Raw genomic sequence first — 20868 nt, 5'->3', positions numbered from 1 at the left:
AGGCTATGATGGAAAAGTAACGTTGCATGATCAGTGGGCCTTGGTTAACATCGAGTTCCAGGGTCAGCAAATAGAGAGCGAAGTGTTGGTGATAGAGGGGGTAACGTACGACTTTTTGCTATCAAGACCAGATATAAAGAAACTAAAGATCAACGTGTACTGGGACGATGTGGTTCTAGTAGAAGGAGTAGCAAGGAACGAGACAAATCAGGGTAGACAAGATAATCTACGAGTTGTCAAGTGCGCGGAGGATATCGCAACGACCTACCCTGAACTTGTATGCATAGGAAGCTATCCTCAGGCGATGAAGTCCCACAAGGTTCCTTTCGAACTCGCTGACAAGACCGTCATCCGGAAAGCACCTTACAATATGTCAAGGGAGCGAAAGATGTGGCTCAAGAAAGAGTTGCAGGAGATGCTAGATGCTGATATCATACGACCTTCGGTATCACCCTTCGCTTCTCCCATAACGATCGCACCGAAAGAAGACGGAACCTTCAGATTATGCACCGACTACAGGGTTCTCAATCGTCAGACAGAACTCATACCATTTCCTATGCCGAAGATCGACACAATTATAGATGAGACCGGGGGTTGCCGACATTTTTCCCGCATCGATTTATGCAAAGGTTTCTGGCAGATCCCACTAACCGAAGAAACAAAAATGTACACCGCTTTTATCACGCCATTCGATCTCTACGAATACAACCGGCTCCCTTTCGGTTGGAAAAACTCGCCAGCGTGGTTCCAGAAGATCATGAACGACGTCCTAAAGCCATTCCTTGGTGTTTTTTGTAATGTGTACATAGACGACATTATAGTCTTCTCCAAAACAGAGGCTGAGCATCAGGACCATCTGTCTCAGGTGTTAAACGCCTTGAGCTTGGCACATCTCAAGGTTAATTTTAAGAAGAGTGTATTCTTTCAACAAAAAGTGGTGTTTCTTGGAAGAGTCTTCGATGGGAACACCAAAAGCACAAAACAAGAGTCCGTCGAGAGGATCTCCCAGTTGAAGAAACCATATGACGTCCATTCACTGCGTGTGTTTTTGGGATTGGCAGGACATTTCCGATCTTTCATAAAGGACTTTGCTGTCAAAACTAGATGCCTCACGCGCTTAACGCAGAAAGAAGTTCCCTTTGAATGGAGTGACGAATGTGAGAGAGTCTACCGTGACTTGGTGCACAGAATTTCTTCTGACCCCGTTCTGCGTATACCAGATTTCACTTTACCCTTTGAATTGAACACTGACGCCTCACATTATGGGACTGGTGCAGTGTTGTATCAAAAATGTATTGAAGCATCTGGCCGAGAAAAGCGACACGTAGTCGGTTACTACAGTTATACTTTCAAGCCGTCTGAAACAAACTACACTACTACGGAAAAAGAAGCACTGGCGGTTCTGAAGGCCGTTGACTACTTCCGCACGTACCTGGAAGGTACGAAGTTCACTTTGTTCACCGATCACCAGGCACTCACTCATCTCTTGAATATGACCCAAACTAAAGGGCGTATCGCCAGATGGGTGAATTACTTGCAGCAATTTGACTTTACCATCTCGCACCGACCAGGACCGCTTTTAACCGATGCAGATGCTCTATCAAGATTGATGGTACAAAACAACACAGAAAAATCTGAAGAAATCAATGAAGTGAAGCTGTGGGAAGGCTCAGAACAACTGGTTTTTACGGAAGGTCGGTATCAAGTCCCACCAACTCTTGTTTCCAAAGTGCTTTACTTGTACCACGATAGCCCAGAATCTGGAGGACACGACGGCTTTTGGCGTACCTACAACAAGTTGGTCAAGAGGTTTACGTGGCCTCACATGAAGAAAGACGTTAGTCAGTACGTTCGTTCATGCCAGGTGTGTCAAGTACACAAAGTCAAGTATAAACAGCCTACGGACACCATGATACTACCTTGCCACTCGAACGTGCCTTTTGAAGTAGTTCACCTGGATTTCGCCGAACTTAACAAGAAACGGGAAGGAGTCAGAAAAACGCAAGCTTTTCTGCTGGCCATAGATGAATGCACCAGGATGGTCGCGGCACGAGCAGGAAAAGAAGATGCAAATAGCGTCATAACCCTTCTCGAAAGGGACATGTTTAGAACTACGCGGACAATCGTATGCGATAACGGCCCCGCGTTCAAGAGTGAAAAGCTAGTAAGATGGGCTCGAGATCACAATGTATCGATCAAGTTCTGTGCGCCATACCATCCTGCGGCGAATGGGCTTGCAGAACGTGCCATACGGGACGTGAAACAATACATCAAGATGTACGATAGTTTTCCTGGGGGATGGAAATGTTCTTTAGAAGCAGCCGTAAAACATCATAACCGATCCTACACAAGTGGCTTGGGGTGCAGTCCACAGTACGCTTCTACAGGAGAGACCCCTATTCTGCAGGCAGACCGTGAGTTGGGACTCTTGGAAAACCTCAAGATTGTCGAGGAGAGGCAACAAAAATCACAGGAGGAGAGGTACCGAAAACGAATGAAAAAGAATTTCGACAAGAGGCATCGAGCAGACATGCCAGACATTCAAGTCACCGACCTCGTACTAGTGAGAAAAGGAATAAGAGATTCCAGTGCCAAATTTTATGGGCCTTACTCTGTGACCAAGACAGCCACCCAGAACGGAATTTTGAAGACTGTCTGGTACACTGGTGAACGTGGATCTGTTGAATGTGCTTCAATTGGGAATGTCTTCAAGTATTACCCCAGGAGGGATAATTAAAAGAAAGCGGGAAGGGTGAAGCGGTATGAGCCTTTGGACAGAAGATGAAGAAGCGCGAGGGCCGGGGCAGGAGAGAAGAGGAGGATGAAGTGAAAAATAAAGCAGATTAAGATGGACGCCAGTTCCATACTGAAGCTTTAATGCTGTTCCGTTATTTTAAGTAGGAACACTACATCACACAACCTCATTGATTTCAAGTCATATCATGTTCAAAGAATTCATATATTAACAGCCTAAACATATTCGTACACCATGCACATGTTCCCACTACTCCTGAGTGGTCGTTAGAGCATTCTGCCACATGACATGCACTTCACTTACTAGGCACTACACTGCCAAAATATTCACATTGGGCCACATTGATTGATTTATTTGTGGGGTTTAACTTCCCAAAACCATTATTTGATTATGAGAGACGCCGTAGTGGAGGGCTCCGGAAATTTTGACCACCTGGGGTTCTTTAACGTGCACCCAATTCTGAGTACACGGACCTACAACATTTCCGCCCCCATCGGAAATGCAGCCGCCTCAGCCGGGATTTGGTCCCGCGACCTGTGGGTCAGCAGCCGAGTACCTTAGCCACTGGACCACCATGGCGGGGCCACTTTGGGCCACACTGCATCGATGAAGTTTTCTGATACAACTAGACCAAACTATTAGATTACAATTCTTAGTTCACTAATGTAGTTAAACTTGCCGCCCGAGCTAGGGGCACATGCAAAGCTTTGCATTGACAGCAGTCTCCTTGATTAATTCTAGTGATTACAATGAGTGGTACATGTGTATACTTCAGCACACCACTTCATTTCAGTAAGTTACTTTTACCAAAACTGCATTCTTTGTAGTTGCATACTTCCATAACAAATCAGATAGGATGTTTACTTTTTCAAGTTAGGTTTCACCATAGAATCACCACACTTCATTAGCTAGTGCATGCATAGAACTAGACACAGCCATTTCGCTGCTATAAAATGGTGTCCACGAATCGTGTTCTCTTTCTTCACCGCATGGACACTTTATGTTTGGGAACGTGCCGAAGATATTCAAGAACACTCCTATTATCAAAAAATCGGATTTAGAATACATGGGAATCCTTATTATTGACTATGTTTCAGCTGGTAGTTCAATGCTTCCCATCGTATTGCCGTCCTAAACAGCGCTTCTAAATAAAAAGCGCAATTAAAAAATAACGACACCTGCACACACGCGACTACAGCACCTCGTGAATCGGTCGTGTCACTAATGTTATCGAAGATGATGGAAGTTTCACATCACACATTTCACGATGGCGAACCCAGGCTATCGCTACGGTTGACCATCACGATCACATTGCATTCCACACACACACACACACACACACACACACACACACACACACACACACACACACACACACACACACACACACGCACACACACGCACACACACGCACACACACGCACACACACACACACACACGCACACACGCACACACACACACACGCACACACGCACACACTCACACACACACACACACACACAAAACACGCATCACATTTGCGGCTTCGCAGACGCCAGCTTTCAATTCCACGCAGGCTGCAATGTTCGTCAAGAATGCAGCTGGTAACAGGCATCGTTTATGGGGAATATGGCGATACGCCCACGCACCATTCCGCGTAAGCTTTCCCCATATAAGCATTCTTATCATCACACGCGAGCACGCACGGAGGAAAGAAAACGTGCAAACAAAGAAACTTCGCTCCACTACGCACACAGCCATAGATAGTACTCGTATGAAACTCTATACCCAGCTGTCAACATAGAGGGGTATCAACGACCACCATTGACGTCGCCATTCCTTCTTGTATTGAAATGCAAAGCCGTTGTTGCGCATTTCGCTTTTTTTTTCATGACAAACCTTCACAAACTTCCTAACATGCGTGGTCGTTCAAGTTTTTTTATGAAATTGCAACATTAACCTACTGCGCAATGATTTATATTAAGTTTTAAAATTTACATTATGTCTGTCACACACAAAGTCAGCAAGCAACCTTGTTCGCGGCTCCAGTCGCAGAGAAAAAATCGCGCACCGTTCGCGGTCCATGTGAAACGAAACCGCCATCAGCGGCAGTAGACAACAGAGCGATTGGAGCAAACGGAACAATTTTTTTCGCTGCAATCGCGGCATGTGAAACAGGCTTTACTCAGAAAACACTGCGTCTCCCTTTTTTCGTGATGGAGGACGCCAGACGCGCTGATACGCGCATGCGTCAAAGCAACGCGGCGCGGCGTGCGCCTGCTAGTATTTGGCAGTACCGGCACCTGGCGTGGCAACGCCGGCGTGACGCGACGAAATGAACGCCGTCGAGCACGTGCGTGCGTCTTGTCTAAATGTATTGACAACTTGATTGTGGTATAAAATCTTGTGCTGACATGTCACACATCTGATGATTATCATGTTTGCATCAGTCACATACTTTCGTCATTCATTGGCGTCACGTAATACCGAATGTCGCATACGTAAAGCTAGCGAAACGGCCGCGAGCGCATCATCAGTGTGACATGTAGTCAGTTTGTTACATGTCACGCATGTCGTAATTATCATGTTTGGATGTCTCGTTTACCTATGTCGTCTGTTTGCGTGGCGTAATACTAAGTTTGGTACAAGTGAAGCTAGCGAAACGGCCACGAGAGCATCATGAGCGTAGCATATAGTCAAGTTGTTACATGACACGCATCTAATGATTATCATGTTTGCAACAGTCACATACTTTCGTCATCCATTCACGTACTCTAATACCAAATTTGGTATAAGTGCGCAAGCGAAATGGCCGCAATCGCATCATGAGTGTGGCCTGTAGTCATGTCATGACACGCATGTCATGATTTTTACGCTACGGTCTCTTTTTTGTGTTCGCTTTGCAACCATGCCATACCATACTAGTTTTGCAACACTTCATTTCAACAAAACCAACGCAAGAGCCGCAGGACCATGAAATGTAAATCATGACATTCATGGCATACATGTCAAGATTTTCGTGTTATGACTAATAAAATGTGTTCTTCCTACAGTCATGTTATACCACAGCAAGCTTGGTATCGATACCATTATCGAAACGGCCAGGGGGGGGATAAACAACAAGAGAGAAGGCAGGGAGGTTAACCAGGCACATGCCCGGTTTGCTACCCTACGCTGAGGAAATAGGAAAAGGGCATAAAGATGAGAGAGAGAGGAAAGAGAAGAGAAAGAGAGAGAGGGTAAAAAGGAGGATTGTCAGTCAATCGGCTGGCGCGTATGCAGCGGTGGCACTACACATAAGTTAATGGTGGTCACGTAGGCCTGTAGTCCTCAAAAAGCACAAGACAGCTTTGACTGCTTTTTGAGCCGACGAAAGGTGATGGCGGTGTTCCAGTAGCATCTGCACACAGAGTGGCCGATCGTCCAATTGTCGCAATGCGTCCGAAAGCTTCTGTCTTTCTGAGGCAAATCGAGGGCAAAGGCATATCAAATGGTCGATGTCTTTTTTGGTGCAGCAGACGTCGCATTCCGAATTGTCGGTCAATCCGATGAGGGTTCTATATGCTTTTGTGAAGGCAACCCCCAACCAAAGGCGAAAAAGAAGTGAAGCTTCACGTCGACGAAGTCCGGAAGGAGGTCGAAGTTCCAGTCGAGGGTTTATTTGGTATAGTCTCGTATGTCTTATTCTTGGGGTGTTCCACTCCTGCAGACTCAGACTACGTGCCAGGTGTGGTCAAAATTTCCGGAGCCCTCCACTACGGCGTCTCTCATAATCAAATAGTGGTTTTGGGACGTTAAATCCCACAAATCAATCAATCAACGTGCCAGGTGACGAAGTTGCTTTGCAGCGTCAGTCCTTGACAAAGGAATCGGAAGGGTGTGCTCTTCTTGGTGCGATGTGCGAACCGCGTTGTCTGCGGAATCATTGCCACTGATCCAACAATGGCCAGGAAGCCACTGAAGCTTGACCTCGTGGCCTGTACCTGTGACGTGGTGAACAAGCTTGTCAACTTCGTAAATTAATTGTTCATGGCAACCTCGTCGAAGGACTGGCTGCATGCTCTGTAGGGCTGGTTTTGAGTCGAAAAACACAGCCCATTTACTCGGTCTTTGGGATTTGTTGTACTGTAGGGCGCCACACAAAGCCGCAAGTTCTGCCGCCGTAGATGTAGTGACATGTGACAGTTTGATTCGCAGAGTGATTCCTCTAGTTGGAATCACCACCGCACCACCAGAACCAGACGCTGTGGTTGAACCATCGGTTTATCTGTGCACGTGGTTTTTGTACATTTCGTGCAGGTGGCTTAAGCTCAATTGTTTTAGGGCTGATGAAGGCAAATTTGATTTTTTTTGTATTCCTGAAATTGAAACGCGTACTTGTGGAATTGTCAGGCACCACGGAGGATACACCAGTTTCTCAGCAGGCGTAACACCTGACGTAAACGACGCGCGATGAGTACAGACAATTGCACTAAATTTCGTGCGGGGCCTCTCAGTAGCGAGGGTTGCCAAGTGGTGGGAAGGATTCCTAACATGTTGCCTGAGGTACGTACGCATCGATTCAATGGTGATGTGCGTCATGATCGAGTAGTCCTGTGCAATGGCAATTGTTTCAGCTGTCGATGCGCAGCGGGGTACACCAAGGCATATCCTAAGCGCTTGGGCTTGAATATTTTGGATTGTGCGCAGGTTCGTTTTGCACGTGTTAGATATAACAGGTAGGCTATACCACAGAAATCCAGTAAATAATACCTTGTACCGCTGTAACATAGACTCGACAGACATTCCTCAACTTCTCCCAGCAAGAAACCTGAATAAGTGACAAATGGCAGTCAGCCGCTTTTTCACGTAGTTACGTGGGGTGTCCAAGACAGGTTTCGGTCGATTACGACTCCCAAGAGCCTGTGACTCTGACTGCATGACACCAACTGCCCGTTGATTGATATGCAGTAAGCGAACATTGGTTTTCTGGTGAAAGCCACGACTGCACACTTCTCACTCGTGAATTCAAGCCCTTGTTTGCGTAAGTGGTACGATGTCACTGATGCTGCCTTCTGAAGTCGAGCGCGAAGTTGAAGTCGAGTCACACCTGATGTCCACACACAGATGTCATCAGCATAAATAGAATGTCGTACACTGCTTGGTTGCGCGCCAACTAGTTCAATGAGTGTTAGGTTGAACAGCGTCGGGCTTAGCACTCCGCCTTGCGGGACTCCTCGGCTGCAGTAATACTCGGGTGTCGGGCCATTCTCTGTCTGCACGTGAAATGATCTATTCTGTAGGTAGCTCTGAACCCACGTATATATCCTGCCACCGAGTCCCACTCCTTCTAGTGCGCTGAGAATGGCTTCGTGGGTGACATTGTCGTATGCCCCTTTAATGTCAAGAAACAGAGCAGCAAATAACCGTTTGCAGGCCTTCTGGTGTTTTACATATGTCACCAAGTCAACTACATTGTCAATTGACGAGCGGCCTTGTCTGAACCCGGACATGGCATCTGGATATATTTCGTAGAACTCTAAGTACCATTCCAGACGCGTTAAAATCATCATCTCCATAACTTTTCCCACACAGCTCGCGAGGGCAATCGGGCGGTAAGAGGAAATGTCCAAGGGTGACTTGCCCTCTTTGAGAAGTGGAATCAGGCGACTTGGCTTCCATTCCTGTGGAACCATGCCAGTTTGCCAAGAGTCATTGTACAGCTGCAAGAGTGTCTTCCGAGTTTGATCTCCTAGGTGACACAGAGCGCGGTAAGTGATGCCGTCAGGTCCTGGCGCTGAAGAACGTCTACACAAAGCAAGCGCAGCCTTTTGTTCGTGCATTGAAAACGAAATCTCCATTCGGGGATCACGTGAGAATACAGAAAAGTCGGGCGTTTTTGTCCCAGTTGAATTTGAGCCGCAGGCAATCCTTCGAGAGAAAGAATCTGCGACATCAATCTCTTCGCAGCGTAATTGAAGTGCCAAAGATTTTAATGAGTAGCGCTGAGTAATGGTTGTACGAAGACCCCGGACAGTTCTCCAGATTAGTGACAGAGGCTTTCTGGGATCCAAAGACTCGCAAAAAGATACCCATCGTTGGTTGTCCAACTTGTCCATGTTTGAAAGTTTGAAAGTTTATTGAAATTGATTGGTTACAAATGGTGGTTACAATGGGGTTTACTACTGATACAGAGGGAGGTCTCAAAGTCAAGAAACTGTACAGGGGACCTCCCATAAGAGCTGAGTAAACAAAAGTACTTTAACGCAACAAAGATGTGTACACAAAGTAAACACTCAAAAAGAAGCAATTAACACTGAAACATCGTTGGATTATTTAAAAATTACAAAAGAAAGCAGAGATGATGAAATGATGAAATGACTATGCTGAATGCAGATAATTCCGAAGGTTGATTTTGAATGCGTGGAAATTGGAGATATTTTTAACATGGCATGGTAATGAGTTCCATAGTTGTGTGGCTGAAAAGTTAGTAGTGAACTTACCATAATTAGTTCTGGGTTTCGGTAATAAGAAGCTATTGCTGGATGCGAAACGTGTTGACAAAGAGTAAGGATACTGGCTTTTGATGATTATAGGGAACGGGAGCTTTCCGCTGATGGATTTGTGGATTAGTATTGCGAGGGAATATTTATGTAGTTTTCCCACCGACAGAATACCGTTAGAGGTGAGCAAAGGCAATGCTTCTGATGTGTAGGTGCTATGTGTCATGATGCGAATAGCCTGATTTTGAGTGTGTTGCAATGGAGATAAATGGACTGGATACGTGTTTCCCCATGATGATATGCAATAATTAATATACGTATGAATGAAAGCGTAATAAAGGGATATTAGTGTGTTCATATGGAAAAAATTGCGAACTTTAATTAATATCCTAATGCCATAAGCTGTCTTCTTTGTTAACGATGAAACATGCTCATCAAATTTTAGGTGCTTATCTAATGTGACTCCGAGAAACATGACACTGTCAGTAGGATAAAGTGTGTTGGAAGCGAAAGTTAAAGATGGTGAACCTGAATAAATCCTATGCTTAGAAGAAAAGATGACGAACTGAGATTTTGTAGCATTTATCTGAAGTTTATTTTGCCGGCACCAGGTAACTATGCTGTCCGCGTCGTGGTTAAGCTTGTAGATTAATGAATCAAGGTGGTTATCTGAGCAGAAAATAGTAGTGTCGTCAGCGTAAAGAATACAGTCAGATGATTTTAGGCATTGTGAAAGATCATTGATGTATATTAAAAATAAGAGAGGTCCTAATATTGATCCCTGCGGTACCCCAATGTTACTTGTTTTAGGGTGTGAGTAAGTGTTAGATATAGACACAATATATTCTCTATCTTTTAAGTAGTTACGTAGTAATTTCAGTGGCGGGCCTGCTATTCCAATAGACTCTAATTTAGCAAATAGTATATTGTGAACAAGTGAATCGAATGCTTTAGATAAATCAATAAAGAGCGCCCCAGTCAAATTACCTGCATCAATTGCCTGCCGGATTTTATCTGTCAAGTAAATTAATGCTAAATCAGTTGAGTATCCCTCCCTAAATCCAAATTGATTTGTTGATAAGACATGAAATTTTGAAAAATAGGAATACAAGCGTGTTACTATTAGTTTTTCAACAACTTTGCTAAAGAATGAGAGTATAGCTATAGGTCGATAATTAGATGTGAGACGCTTATCTCCCTTCTTGAAAACAGGAATTATTTTGGCTTTCTTCAAGGAGCTTGGAAAAATTCCCGTGGTAAAAATAAGGTTTACTAAGTGACAAAATGTTTCAGATATTAAACTTGCTATGAGTTTTATGAGAGAGGGGCGGAAATTATCAATACCGGGCCCGGTATTTTTTAGACTAGAAATGATAGTGACTATTTCTTCAGGTGTCACGGGGTGAAGGAAAAAGCTGTGAGGCATGCGTGGGTAAGGCTGGGTCAGAGGATCGTCTTCCCGTTGCTTGTATGTACAGAAGAAGTTAATAAAAGAGTTAGCAATGTCTAAGGGATTATCGAGAAGTAGGTCTCCCGATTTTATCATTGTTATTTCGCTATGCTGGTTGGATCTACCCAAAAACGAGTTTAAAATTTCCCACTGTTTTTTTACATCATTACCGGCACACTTAATTTTATTTTCATAGTACTGTGTTTTGGCATGTTTGAGTAGTTTTCCTAAACGATTAGAATATTTTTTATACCTATCATGAAGCGCAGTATTGAACGGTTGTTTTTTTGTTTTTCTCTAAAGGTTATCTTTTTTCTTCAGGCAATCAAGCAAACTGCTAGATAGCCATGGGTTACGAGGAGCTGAGAACGGTTTTTTACAGTTCATTATTTCGGTAGAATCTGCAAGGGCATTGGAAATTATCTTTGAAAATGTATCGTAGGCAGTTTCAGGGTTATCGCACGCGATGACTGGGTTCCAGTCTGTAGCAGATATTAACTCAAAGAACTTTGTTGAATTGAGCTTCTTTCTGGTTAGGCCTGTGACAATAGCGCAAGGAGTGTAATTTAAACGCACAAATATTGGATAGTGATCGGTAACAGAGGCTTCGACAACGCCGCAGTCAGGGTTAGTAAGGAGATTTGATAAAACGTGGTCAATAAGTGTACCTTGTTTATTTGCGGGACATCGAGTTGGAAGCGTAACTAGGTTTTCATACCCAAAGCCATTTAGGCAGTTAACGTATTCATTGAACAGTGTGTTGGATGGATCTAGGAGGTTAATATTGATATCGCCCATGATAATGACATTTTTCTGCTCCAGTGATAATTTGTGCAACAAATTACCAAGGGCCGAGCAATAAGCACTTCCACATGATGACGGTGAACGATAGATGCAACCAACTATAAGGTTTTTTTTGTCCTGTGAAAAAAATGAATCGTGAAATTCAACCCAAACAGATTCGCAGTTAGCCACTTTGAGTGTCAAGTCAAGTCGTCTATGAAAACGCAGTTCCGAGGACACGAAAACAGCCGCACCACCATGATTACTATTGTCGCGGTGACAGTATTCAGCAGAGTATGAGGGGAAGGTATACAAGTGATTATGAGATGCGGAAAGCCACGTTTCGCTAATACAAATCACAGAAAACCTGTGACTAGTTGATGATAAGAAAGTTGTGATACCATCCATGTTTTTTTGCAGACTGCGTGCATTAAAATGAATTAGTGAACGGCAGGGCAAGGAAAAATAGGTCTGAAGTTCGTGAGGTCGAATGTACGAAGCCATTTCACGTAACTGAAAGATTGACTACTAGACTGATTGCAAAATGTTAGGCAATATTGCATAAATCAGAATCGGAAGCAATGCGAATTACCCGACTGTCGGGAGACTTCCGTACCTTAATCTGGCAATTTTCCGTCCAGATGAACTGCCATCCTTTTTCTTTCTTCAAGGCAAGTGCCCTAGAGAACAAGCGCTTATTGTCTGGTGATAGGTGCTCATTCACAAATATTGCCTGTGCGTTCTCTCCTGAATACCCTATACTTCGAGTGTTCAGCCGCGCCCTTCTGGCTTTCTTCATGAACTCGTTCTTTTTTTCACGAGAGCAAAACCGCACAATTATATTCCTTTGACCGGACTTTGCAGGTACACGATGTACCGTGTCGACATCGCTAGCCGAGACCTTACAGTTGATTTTGTCGCCAATGGCAGTCAGGATTGCGGAACAATCCTCTCCTTGGGTAGAGGGCACCCCTTTTATTTCCAAGTTATTTAATCTTGAGTACTGCTCGAGGTTGGCGACTTTACTTTGAAGGGCCTCATTTTCTGCTTTTAGAGCGCGATTTGCGGCAGTCAGCTCGAGCTGCTGGGAGCGTGTCGACTCGACCACCTCGTTCAAGAGTTTTAAACTGTCATCCATACGACCAACTTCAGCTCTCAATTCACCGACGTCTAAGCCTGCGTCCTGAAGCTTGGTTTGTATATTAACAACAAGCCGGTCAACCAATTCGTTCAATCTAAGTTTGAATAAATCTTCTAGCTCGTCTAAGCGCTTGCAGAGTTCGGCATTCGTCGGCATCGTGTAAAATGGCTAAACACGTGAGTACAAAGTGAGTATACAAGCCGTAACACCAACAGTAGCAGCAGCAGTTGCTAGACTAAGAAATTCTAAGGAAGTGTCAAAAATGAAGCAACCAACCTGTGAAACCAAGGAAGTTCGCTTAGATGTGTGCTTGTGAATGCAACTGCTGCTGCTACAACAGTGATGCTTCCGCTGGGACGGCTTTTATGACAGAGGAACGGGCCGCGTAGAAGCAGCTTGGGGGCGGCTTCAGCGCAATCTGCGCCAAGGCCAGATGAGTGGTCCTTTTCGCGCAGGCACGTGTACGATGCACGGATGAGAACCCAGGTAGTCGCCGCGGCTATCTGTGAAACCAAGGAAGTTCGCTTAGATGCGTGCTTGTGAATGCAACTGCTGCTGCTACAACAGTGATGCTTCCGCTGGGACGGCTTTTATGACAGAGGAACGGGCCGCGTAGAAGCAGCTTGGGGGCGGCTTCAGCGCAATCTGCGCCAAGGCCAGATGAGTGGTCCTTTTCGCGCAGGCACGTGTACGATGCACGGATGAGAACCCAGGTAGTCGCCGCGGCTATCTGTGAAACCAAGGAAGTTCGCTTAGATGCGTGCTTGTGAATGCAACTGCTGCTGCTACAATGTGACGCTGTATTTTCTTTTTCGTGCGTCTGGCCACTCTCAGATCATCAAGTGACCTCGTGCGTCTATAACGTCGTTCTGCACGACGACGAATCGCTCGGAGTTTCTCGAGATCAATGTCCATGCATATCGGTGCTAGATGAGCTCACCGGAAGCGAACGCGTCGTTGACTGTGGGGCACTCTTTATTGCGTCCTCTAGGTTGAAAAGTGAGGCGCCAACATAGTCTTCCATGATTAACTTGTATTTTTGCCAATCAGTGCACTCGACGGCTCTAGAGGACTTGAGACTTGGAAAGCCGTCAATATTCAGGTATGTTGGGATTTGTTAACTGCCCCTTGTTTCCAAATCCGAAAACCAGTGCACTCTGCATGTGAACGAGCGTGAGACGAAAGTGAGGTCCAGGCAACTGCTATAGGTCAATCCGCGCAGATAAGTAGGGCTGCCGTCATTCACGAGGATAAGTTCACATTCAGAAGTGAAAGACACTAGCTGTCTACCTCTAGTGTTGACGCTGAAGCTTCCCCATAAGTAGTGGTGAGCATTGAAGTCACAAGCTATCACCCATGGCTGGAGAGTTGAATTCAAAATTCCGCGCAAGCGCTCACGGTCTAGACGACTTGATGGATGTAAGTAGGCTCCGATGACGGTGAATGTGGTCTTCTTGTTTTTACTGTTAGGCAAACGTACTGGTTTTCTTCGTCAGGGGGTACAGAGTGATGAACATAGGTTAAGTCGCGCCGTATGAACAAAACGACCTTGCTGCGCTCTCCGTGGGTTGAAGACAAAAAGCACTCATATCCAGACAGTCTCATCTGAGCTGACAGGTTCGGTGCAAAAATCACAATTATGGAGAACTGGTTCGTGAATACATATTGCCAGAACTCGCACATACGCGCCCTAAGTCCTCTGGCATTTCACTAAAGGACAGATGCGTTCTTGACCTCCTCTCGAAAGGATAACATGTTGGGGGCCATCGTTTTACCTCAGAGCTGCAAGCACCGGACTCAAAGTGTCCAGCTCCTGGAGTGCGCTCTGCGCTGATGGGGTGTTCATGTGGCTTAGGAGCATGCGCAATGCGCTCATAAGGGTCTGCAACATGTTGATGACCTGGCGATTCTCAGTTGTCTTTTCATCAGTGGTTCGTGATGGCGTCGAGGTTGGCGGGATTCGATGCACCTTTGAAGCAGGCTGTGCTCGTGGAAGTGATGGCCACTCTTCACGAGGTGGGAGTCTTGACCCTGATTCTATTTTCGGTGTATCCGTCTTCGCAGAGCCTGACGATGGGGGGGGGGGCAGTTCTTGCTTGAGATGACGGGTCTCTATCGGCAGATGTCACGTTGCGTGATGGTCTTCTGTGGTGACGCCGACGTCGCCTGACAGTAGAAGCGGCTTCCCTGTGCGTTGAATTGTTGCGCACTATGAGTTTCAGCACCGCGCGTTCGTTTCTCAATCGTGGGCAATCTTTAGACGACGCTTTATGAGTGCCGTGGCAATTGGAACATTCGAATGCAGTTGCGTGGCAGGTGTCTTCTGAATGAGGTTCGGCACACCGCGCGCACACGACATTGCTGGTACATACTCCTTTGACATGTCCTATCTTGAAGCATCTGAAGCATTGTAGGGGCTTCGGTATGTATGGACGGACCTGGTGGCAAACGTGGCCAACTTTGACGTGTGGGTGAAGACTGTCCCCCACAAAACCAATCTTCAGGCATCGTGACTGAACGAGCCTTGCTGTGTGCTTGATGAGGATGTCGTCTGTAGTTGGCTTTATCAAGATTGGGAGATCGTCAGCGGGAATGGAAATGTTCAAGTCATAAATGACACCAACACTGCCCTTACAGTCAGTGGGGATCACTGATTTAACTGTGACTCTGTCAATTTCCGAGATGTTCTGTAGGCTTTGCAGCGCACTACGGTGTAGAACATCAACTGCCAGAACATTCTTCCGTGTGTTGATCCTGACGTCTTTAATCTCATTTGGAGCGAGTCCTTCGAGGTATGCAGAGAGGACTTGCCTGTTAAGCCGCCGTAGGTTGGCTGAAGGGTCCACAGCCATGAAGAGTATAGTGTGTGGCCAACGCTGCGCGTTAGCCTTCACGGTGGATATAATTGTCGTCGACGATGTTCGTAACCGTCTTCTTTTTGCATTGCGGCTCATGACGACTGTGTAGTCGTCATCCGATGACTCGAAACCGTCGGAATAGAGCTCCGTTGCCTCGCTGTCTGTGCCACTTGAGATGGTCCCACGTTTCGTAGCCGCTGCCAGACGTAGCGGTTGTCCAGCTCAAAAATCCTGAGAGGCTTCTTCATCCATTCTCGCAAGCAGGGAGTGGCAGCTTCCAGAATTTGCGTTAAAACAAATAGAAATTTTGAGACAAGTGCACAAGCGTTCTATGAAATAGGCACTTCCGAAACGGCCAGGAGAGCTAAAAGTCGTAGGCGGCTAGATAGATAGATAGATAGATAGATAGATAGATAGTTAGATAGATAGATAGATGCTTCGACATTCGCCGAAGTTCGCTAAGAAATGCTTCACATTTACTATAGGCTAGCTGAGGTTAAAGCAGCCAAGTCACGAACATTCAAGTGATCATCAACCTTAGCGAACGAAAGAGTATGCTCGAGTCAAAACTTGATACCTTAGAACAGTTAGAAAGAACTGTCGAAGGCTCGGCGAGCGAGTCGAAAGTGCTACAAGCGGAAGTGCTATTTCTCAGAAAACGTGCGAAGAAAAAAAAAAGAGTTGTGGAATTTCGCAAAGGCAAACGCAAAAGAGGGTGAGATAGCACTCCTGAGATACGACAGTCTTTATCTCAACAACGTGAAATACATCTTTATTGAATCACTAGGGCAAGTGGTACGTTTCCAAGAAACGTAACATCTAGAGAGCCACTTTCAATTTTAGCTTTAAATTGCAGAAGTATTAAAAATCACAGCATATCCACGGAGTGAAGATGACTGGGGCGAAGCGCCCATCAGCCCGCCCGTGCTTCCGTTCATCCATTCGTTCTTGCTTCGGTCCGTCCGCGCGACCATCCATTCGTCAATCAATGCGTCCATTTGTCTATCCAGCGTCAATGCGTGAGTTCGTGAATCCGCCTGTCCGTCCGTCCGTCCGTCCGTCTGTTAGTCTGTATGTCTGTTCATCCGTTCGTTTATCTAGTGAACACTCCAAGTACCACCATCTGCCATCTCGCATGCCCTGTGGCACATACCTGCGCTACAGCGTGTATGTGCCACCAGTGGCTACATACATACATACATACATACATACATACATACATACATACATACATACATACATACATACATACATACTGCCTTGAACAACACTCATTTTTAGGGACGAAGCTTCTTATAGCGGCACCCGTTCAACCCTCGTAGCCGTTGTAGTATATAACAAATATAACATTTTGACCTACAAGGTGGTGCCGGTGAGAGATTTCTTGTGTGCGTTGTTGAACAGTAAAATATAGTGCTCAACGTACATGCTAATGGCTGCTAATGAGGAATGAGAGGAGCATTCGGCTTTTAGTTAACGCGCACGCTGCGATTCCCATTATCAGCAATTGGCATGTACATTGAGCCCTATCTGACAAGAAAAGGTTGCTATGTTACACTCGCTGGGTGTAACCTCCTCAGTTTTAGAAAGGTTTAGCGAGCGTTAAGTCACAGTGCCACGAATACAGTGAACTAGTATATACATTGGAGGAACTCGAGGTGGTTGAATGTGGGAAGTAGATACGAAGCGCAAGCCGTAAGAAAGTAAAAGCCGAATTCTCCTATCTCTCTTTTCCATTAGCAGCCAATGGCATGTACATTGAGCACTATCTGACAGGAAAAAGCTGCTACGTTATACTCGTTGGGCGTAACCTCCTTGGTTTTAGAAAGGTTTAGCGAGGGTTGGGCCGCAGTGCCATGAATACAGTGAGCAAGTATATACCATGAAATCGAGGTGGGTATAGGTGGGAAGTAGACCCGAAGCACAAGCCGTAAGAAAGTGTGCATGTGCCACCTCTCGTTTAGTCCTTGGAATGTCCGCTGGAAGGCAGTGCTTCTATATGGGGAATATATGATGAAAAGATGCGAGATGGTGCTACTTGGAGTGTTGAATAGATGGACGAACGGACACATAGATAGATGCATGGATGGACGCATGAACGGACGCAGGGGCGGATGCATGGACGAACGCAGGGACGGACGCACGAACACACGCATGCACGGACGGGCGGATGGACGCATGAACGGTCGCACAGATGGACGCCTGGACGGAAGAACAAATGGACGGACGAATGCTTCGCCCCACTCTCCATCATTCACTCCGTGAATATGCTGCCATTTTTTTTACTGTCAGAATTCCGAACTTTTTCTGAACAAGCGGTACGGAAGACGTCAACCCCCGGAATTAGTGACCATCCATCCAACCAGACCACGGGCCCCAGCCATTTGCCTAATGATGAAGCGAATGTGGGTGACCGCGTTGGCGCATCTGCTCTTTGCGATGATTTCACCGACAGCTCATCAGTGGAAGAGGTGGAATCGAAAGCCAACTGCAGGACATTCAATACCGGCTGGTGAAAAACTGCGATACGGCTGTTCCATTGAAACGTCCAAACTGTTCTGACGCACATGAAGCAACATCGAAGGAGTGCTCGAAGATGAAAGAAGAAATTCGCGTCCTGCGGAAGATGCTTGGAGACAACTCGACACACAGAGAGGCTGTCACGTCCATCCGCCGACACAGACGTCGTTCGAAACATAGGCACCAGCAAAACCACAGTGCCCATAGGACTGATGCATCACCATGTGCAACAGAACAGCATACGCGCGCGCATTATCAGGCTGCTTCACCCATGTTGTACGCACCACGTCCCAGGAATGCAGAAAGTGGACCAACGCCTGCATTGCACGCCGATGCTTCAGATACTGAGTGGCCTTCGCTACCGTCCGGAGCAATAAAATAGACCACATTATGGACTAAAAGAGGGCGGAAAATGAATGGCAAGACACTGAGAACTAAACTATGCTGAAGCATCTACAAAAATTTATTTGTGCGATTCTCAACGAGCTACACACGCCAGGTACGAAAACAGCAGTGCATATTCTCAACGTGTTGCAGCCGCTACTGCTGGCCCTTCTATAAACAATATGGCGAATTGTTTCGATGAAAGTGTGCGATACTCTGCTATAATGCAGCGGAACGCAAAAGGTTTGCAAAGCCGATTGTCTGACTTTCGACAGCGGATGTTTAAATACAAATTTCCGTTGTTTGGTATATATGAGCCGAATATGATGTCATCGTTTCGGATTTCCGGATACGTCCCTTTGTGGTCACGCAAGGATCGAAATGCGAGCAAGAAATTATATGCGTACGTCAAGATTTAACGTACGTGAGGCATGCCGTGGCTTCTCATGCTTCTAACGACTATATTTACTTATCTATAAAGCACAAGCGACGTTCATTATCAATCATTGGTGGATGCATCCCTCCTAGAAAGCCATGTGGACTGTTCCTATCTCTTGTCTGTGCTCCAAGAGCTTGCCCTGGACCACATGTATTAGTTGGAGATTTTAATGCACATCATCCCATGTGGGGTTCTGCCTCAATGAACACCCGTGGTAGGGACATTGCCAATTTTGTGCACAATCAGGGCCTCATATTCATCAACGATGGCTCACCTACTTACCTCCGTGGTGCATCGTACAGCAGCTATCTGGACGTATGTTTTGTGAGCAGAAGTCTCCTGCCTACCACCTGTTGGTTCGTAGACGTTGAAACACAAGGAAGTGACCATGTCCGTACATCATCATCATCATCATCATCATTATGAGCCTCACTACGTCCACTGCAGAACAAAGGCCTCTAACATGTTCCGCCAGTTAACCCGGTCCTGTGCTTGCTGCTGCCAATTTATACCCGCAAACTTCTTAATCCCATCTTCCCACCTAACCTTCTGTCTCCCCCTAACCCGCTGGCCTTCTCTGGGAATCCATCAGTTACCCTTAATGACCAGCGGTTATCCTGTCGACGCGCTACATGGCCGGCCCATGTACATTTCTTCTTCTAGATTTCCACCATCATATCCCTAACCCCCGTTTTTTTTCTAATCCACTCTGTTCTCTTCTTGTCTCATTAGGTTACACCTATCACTTTTCTTTCCGCTGGTCGCTGCGTCGTCTTCAATTTAAGCTGAACCCTCTTTGTAAGCCTCCAGGTTTCTGCTCCGTAGCTAAGTACCGGAGAGATACAACTGTTATATACCTTCCTCTTGAGGGATAGTAACAATCTACCTGTCATAGTTTGAGAGTGCTTGCCAAATGTGCTTCACTCAATTCTTATTCTTCTAGTTACTTCAATCTTGTGGTTCGGCTCCACGGTTATTACCTGCCCTAAGTTGACATAGTCTTTTACAACTTGAAGTGCACTATTACCTATATCGAAGCGTTGCCCTTTTTCTAGGTTGTTGTACATTAATTTCGTTTTGTGCAGATTCATTTTAGGACCCACCTTTCTGCTCCCCTTGCCTAACTCCGTAATCATGAGTTGCAATTCGTCCCCTGAGTTACTCAGCAAAGCAATGTCATCGGCGAAGCGCAGGTTACTAAGGTACTCTCCATTAACTCTTATCCCTAGCTGTTCCCATTCTGGGCTTCTGAAAACCTCCTGTAAGCTCGCGGTAAATAGCCTTGGGGAGATTGTATCTCCCTGCCTTACAGCTTTCTTGATTGGTACTCTGTTGCTTTATTTATGAAGCACTATGGTAGCTGTTGATCCCCTGCAGATTTTTTCCGGGATGTTTATATACGCTCCATCGACGCCCTGATTCCACAGTATCTGCGTGACTACTGAAAGTTCTACTGAATCAAACGCCTTCTAGCAATCTATGAAGGCTATGTATCGTGGTTGGTTATATTCTCAGCATTTCTCTATTACCTGAGTGACAGTATGAGTGTGGTCGATTGTTAAGTAGCCTGTTCGAAATCCTGCTTGTTCCTTTGGTTGATTGAATTCTAATGTTTTCTTTACTCTGTTAGCAATTACCTTTGTGAATATCTTGTATACTACGGAGAGCAAGCTCATCGGCCTGCAATTCTTCAAGTCCTTGTCATCTTCTTTCTTATGTATTAAGATGATGTTAGCGTTCTTCCAAAACTCTGGTACCTTTCCCGTCAGGAGACACCTCGTAATCAGGGTGGCTAGTTTTTCTAACACAATCTGTCCTCCATCTTTCAGCAGATCTGATGTTACCTGATCCTCACCAGCAGCTTTGCCTCTTTGCATGCTCTGCAAAGCTTTTCTGACTTCTTCTATCATTAGTGGTGGGGTGTCATCTGGGTTACTGCTAGTTCTTATAGTATTAAAGCAGTGGTTGTCCCGCCTACTGTACAGATCTCTGTAAAACTCCTCCGCTATTTTAACTATCCCATTCATATTGGTAGTTATTTTGCCTTCTTTGTCTCTTTGTGCATACATCTGATTT

This window comes from Rhipicephalus microplus, unplaced genomic scaffold (genome assembly GCF_043290135.1).
Source record: "Rhipicephalus microplus isolate Deutch F79 unplaced genomic scaffold, USDA_Rmic scaffold_38, whole genome shotgun sequence".
Classification (NCBI taxonomy): Eukaryota; Metazoa; Arthropoda; class Arachnida; order Ixodida; family Ixodidae; genus Rhipicephalus; species Rhipicephalus microplus.
This window is presented reverse-complemented; position numbering follows the sequence as displayed.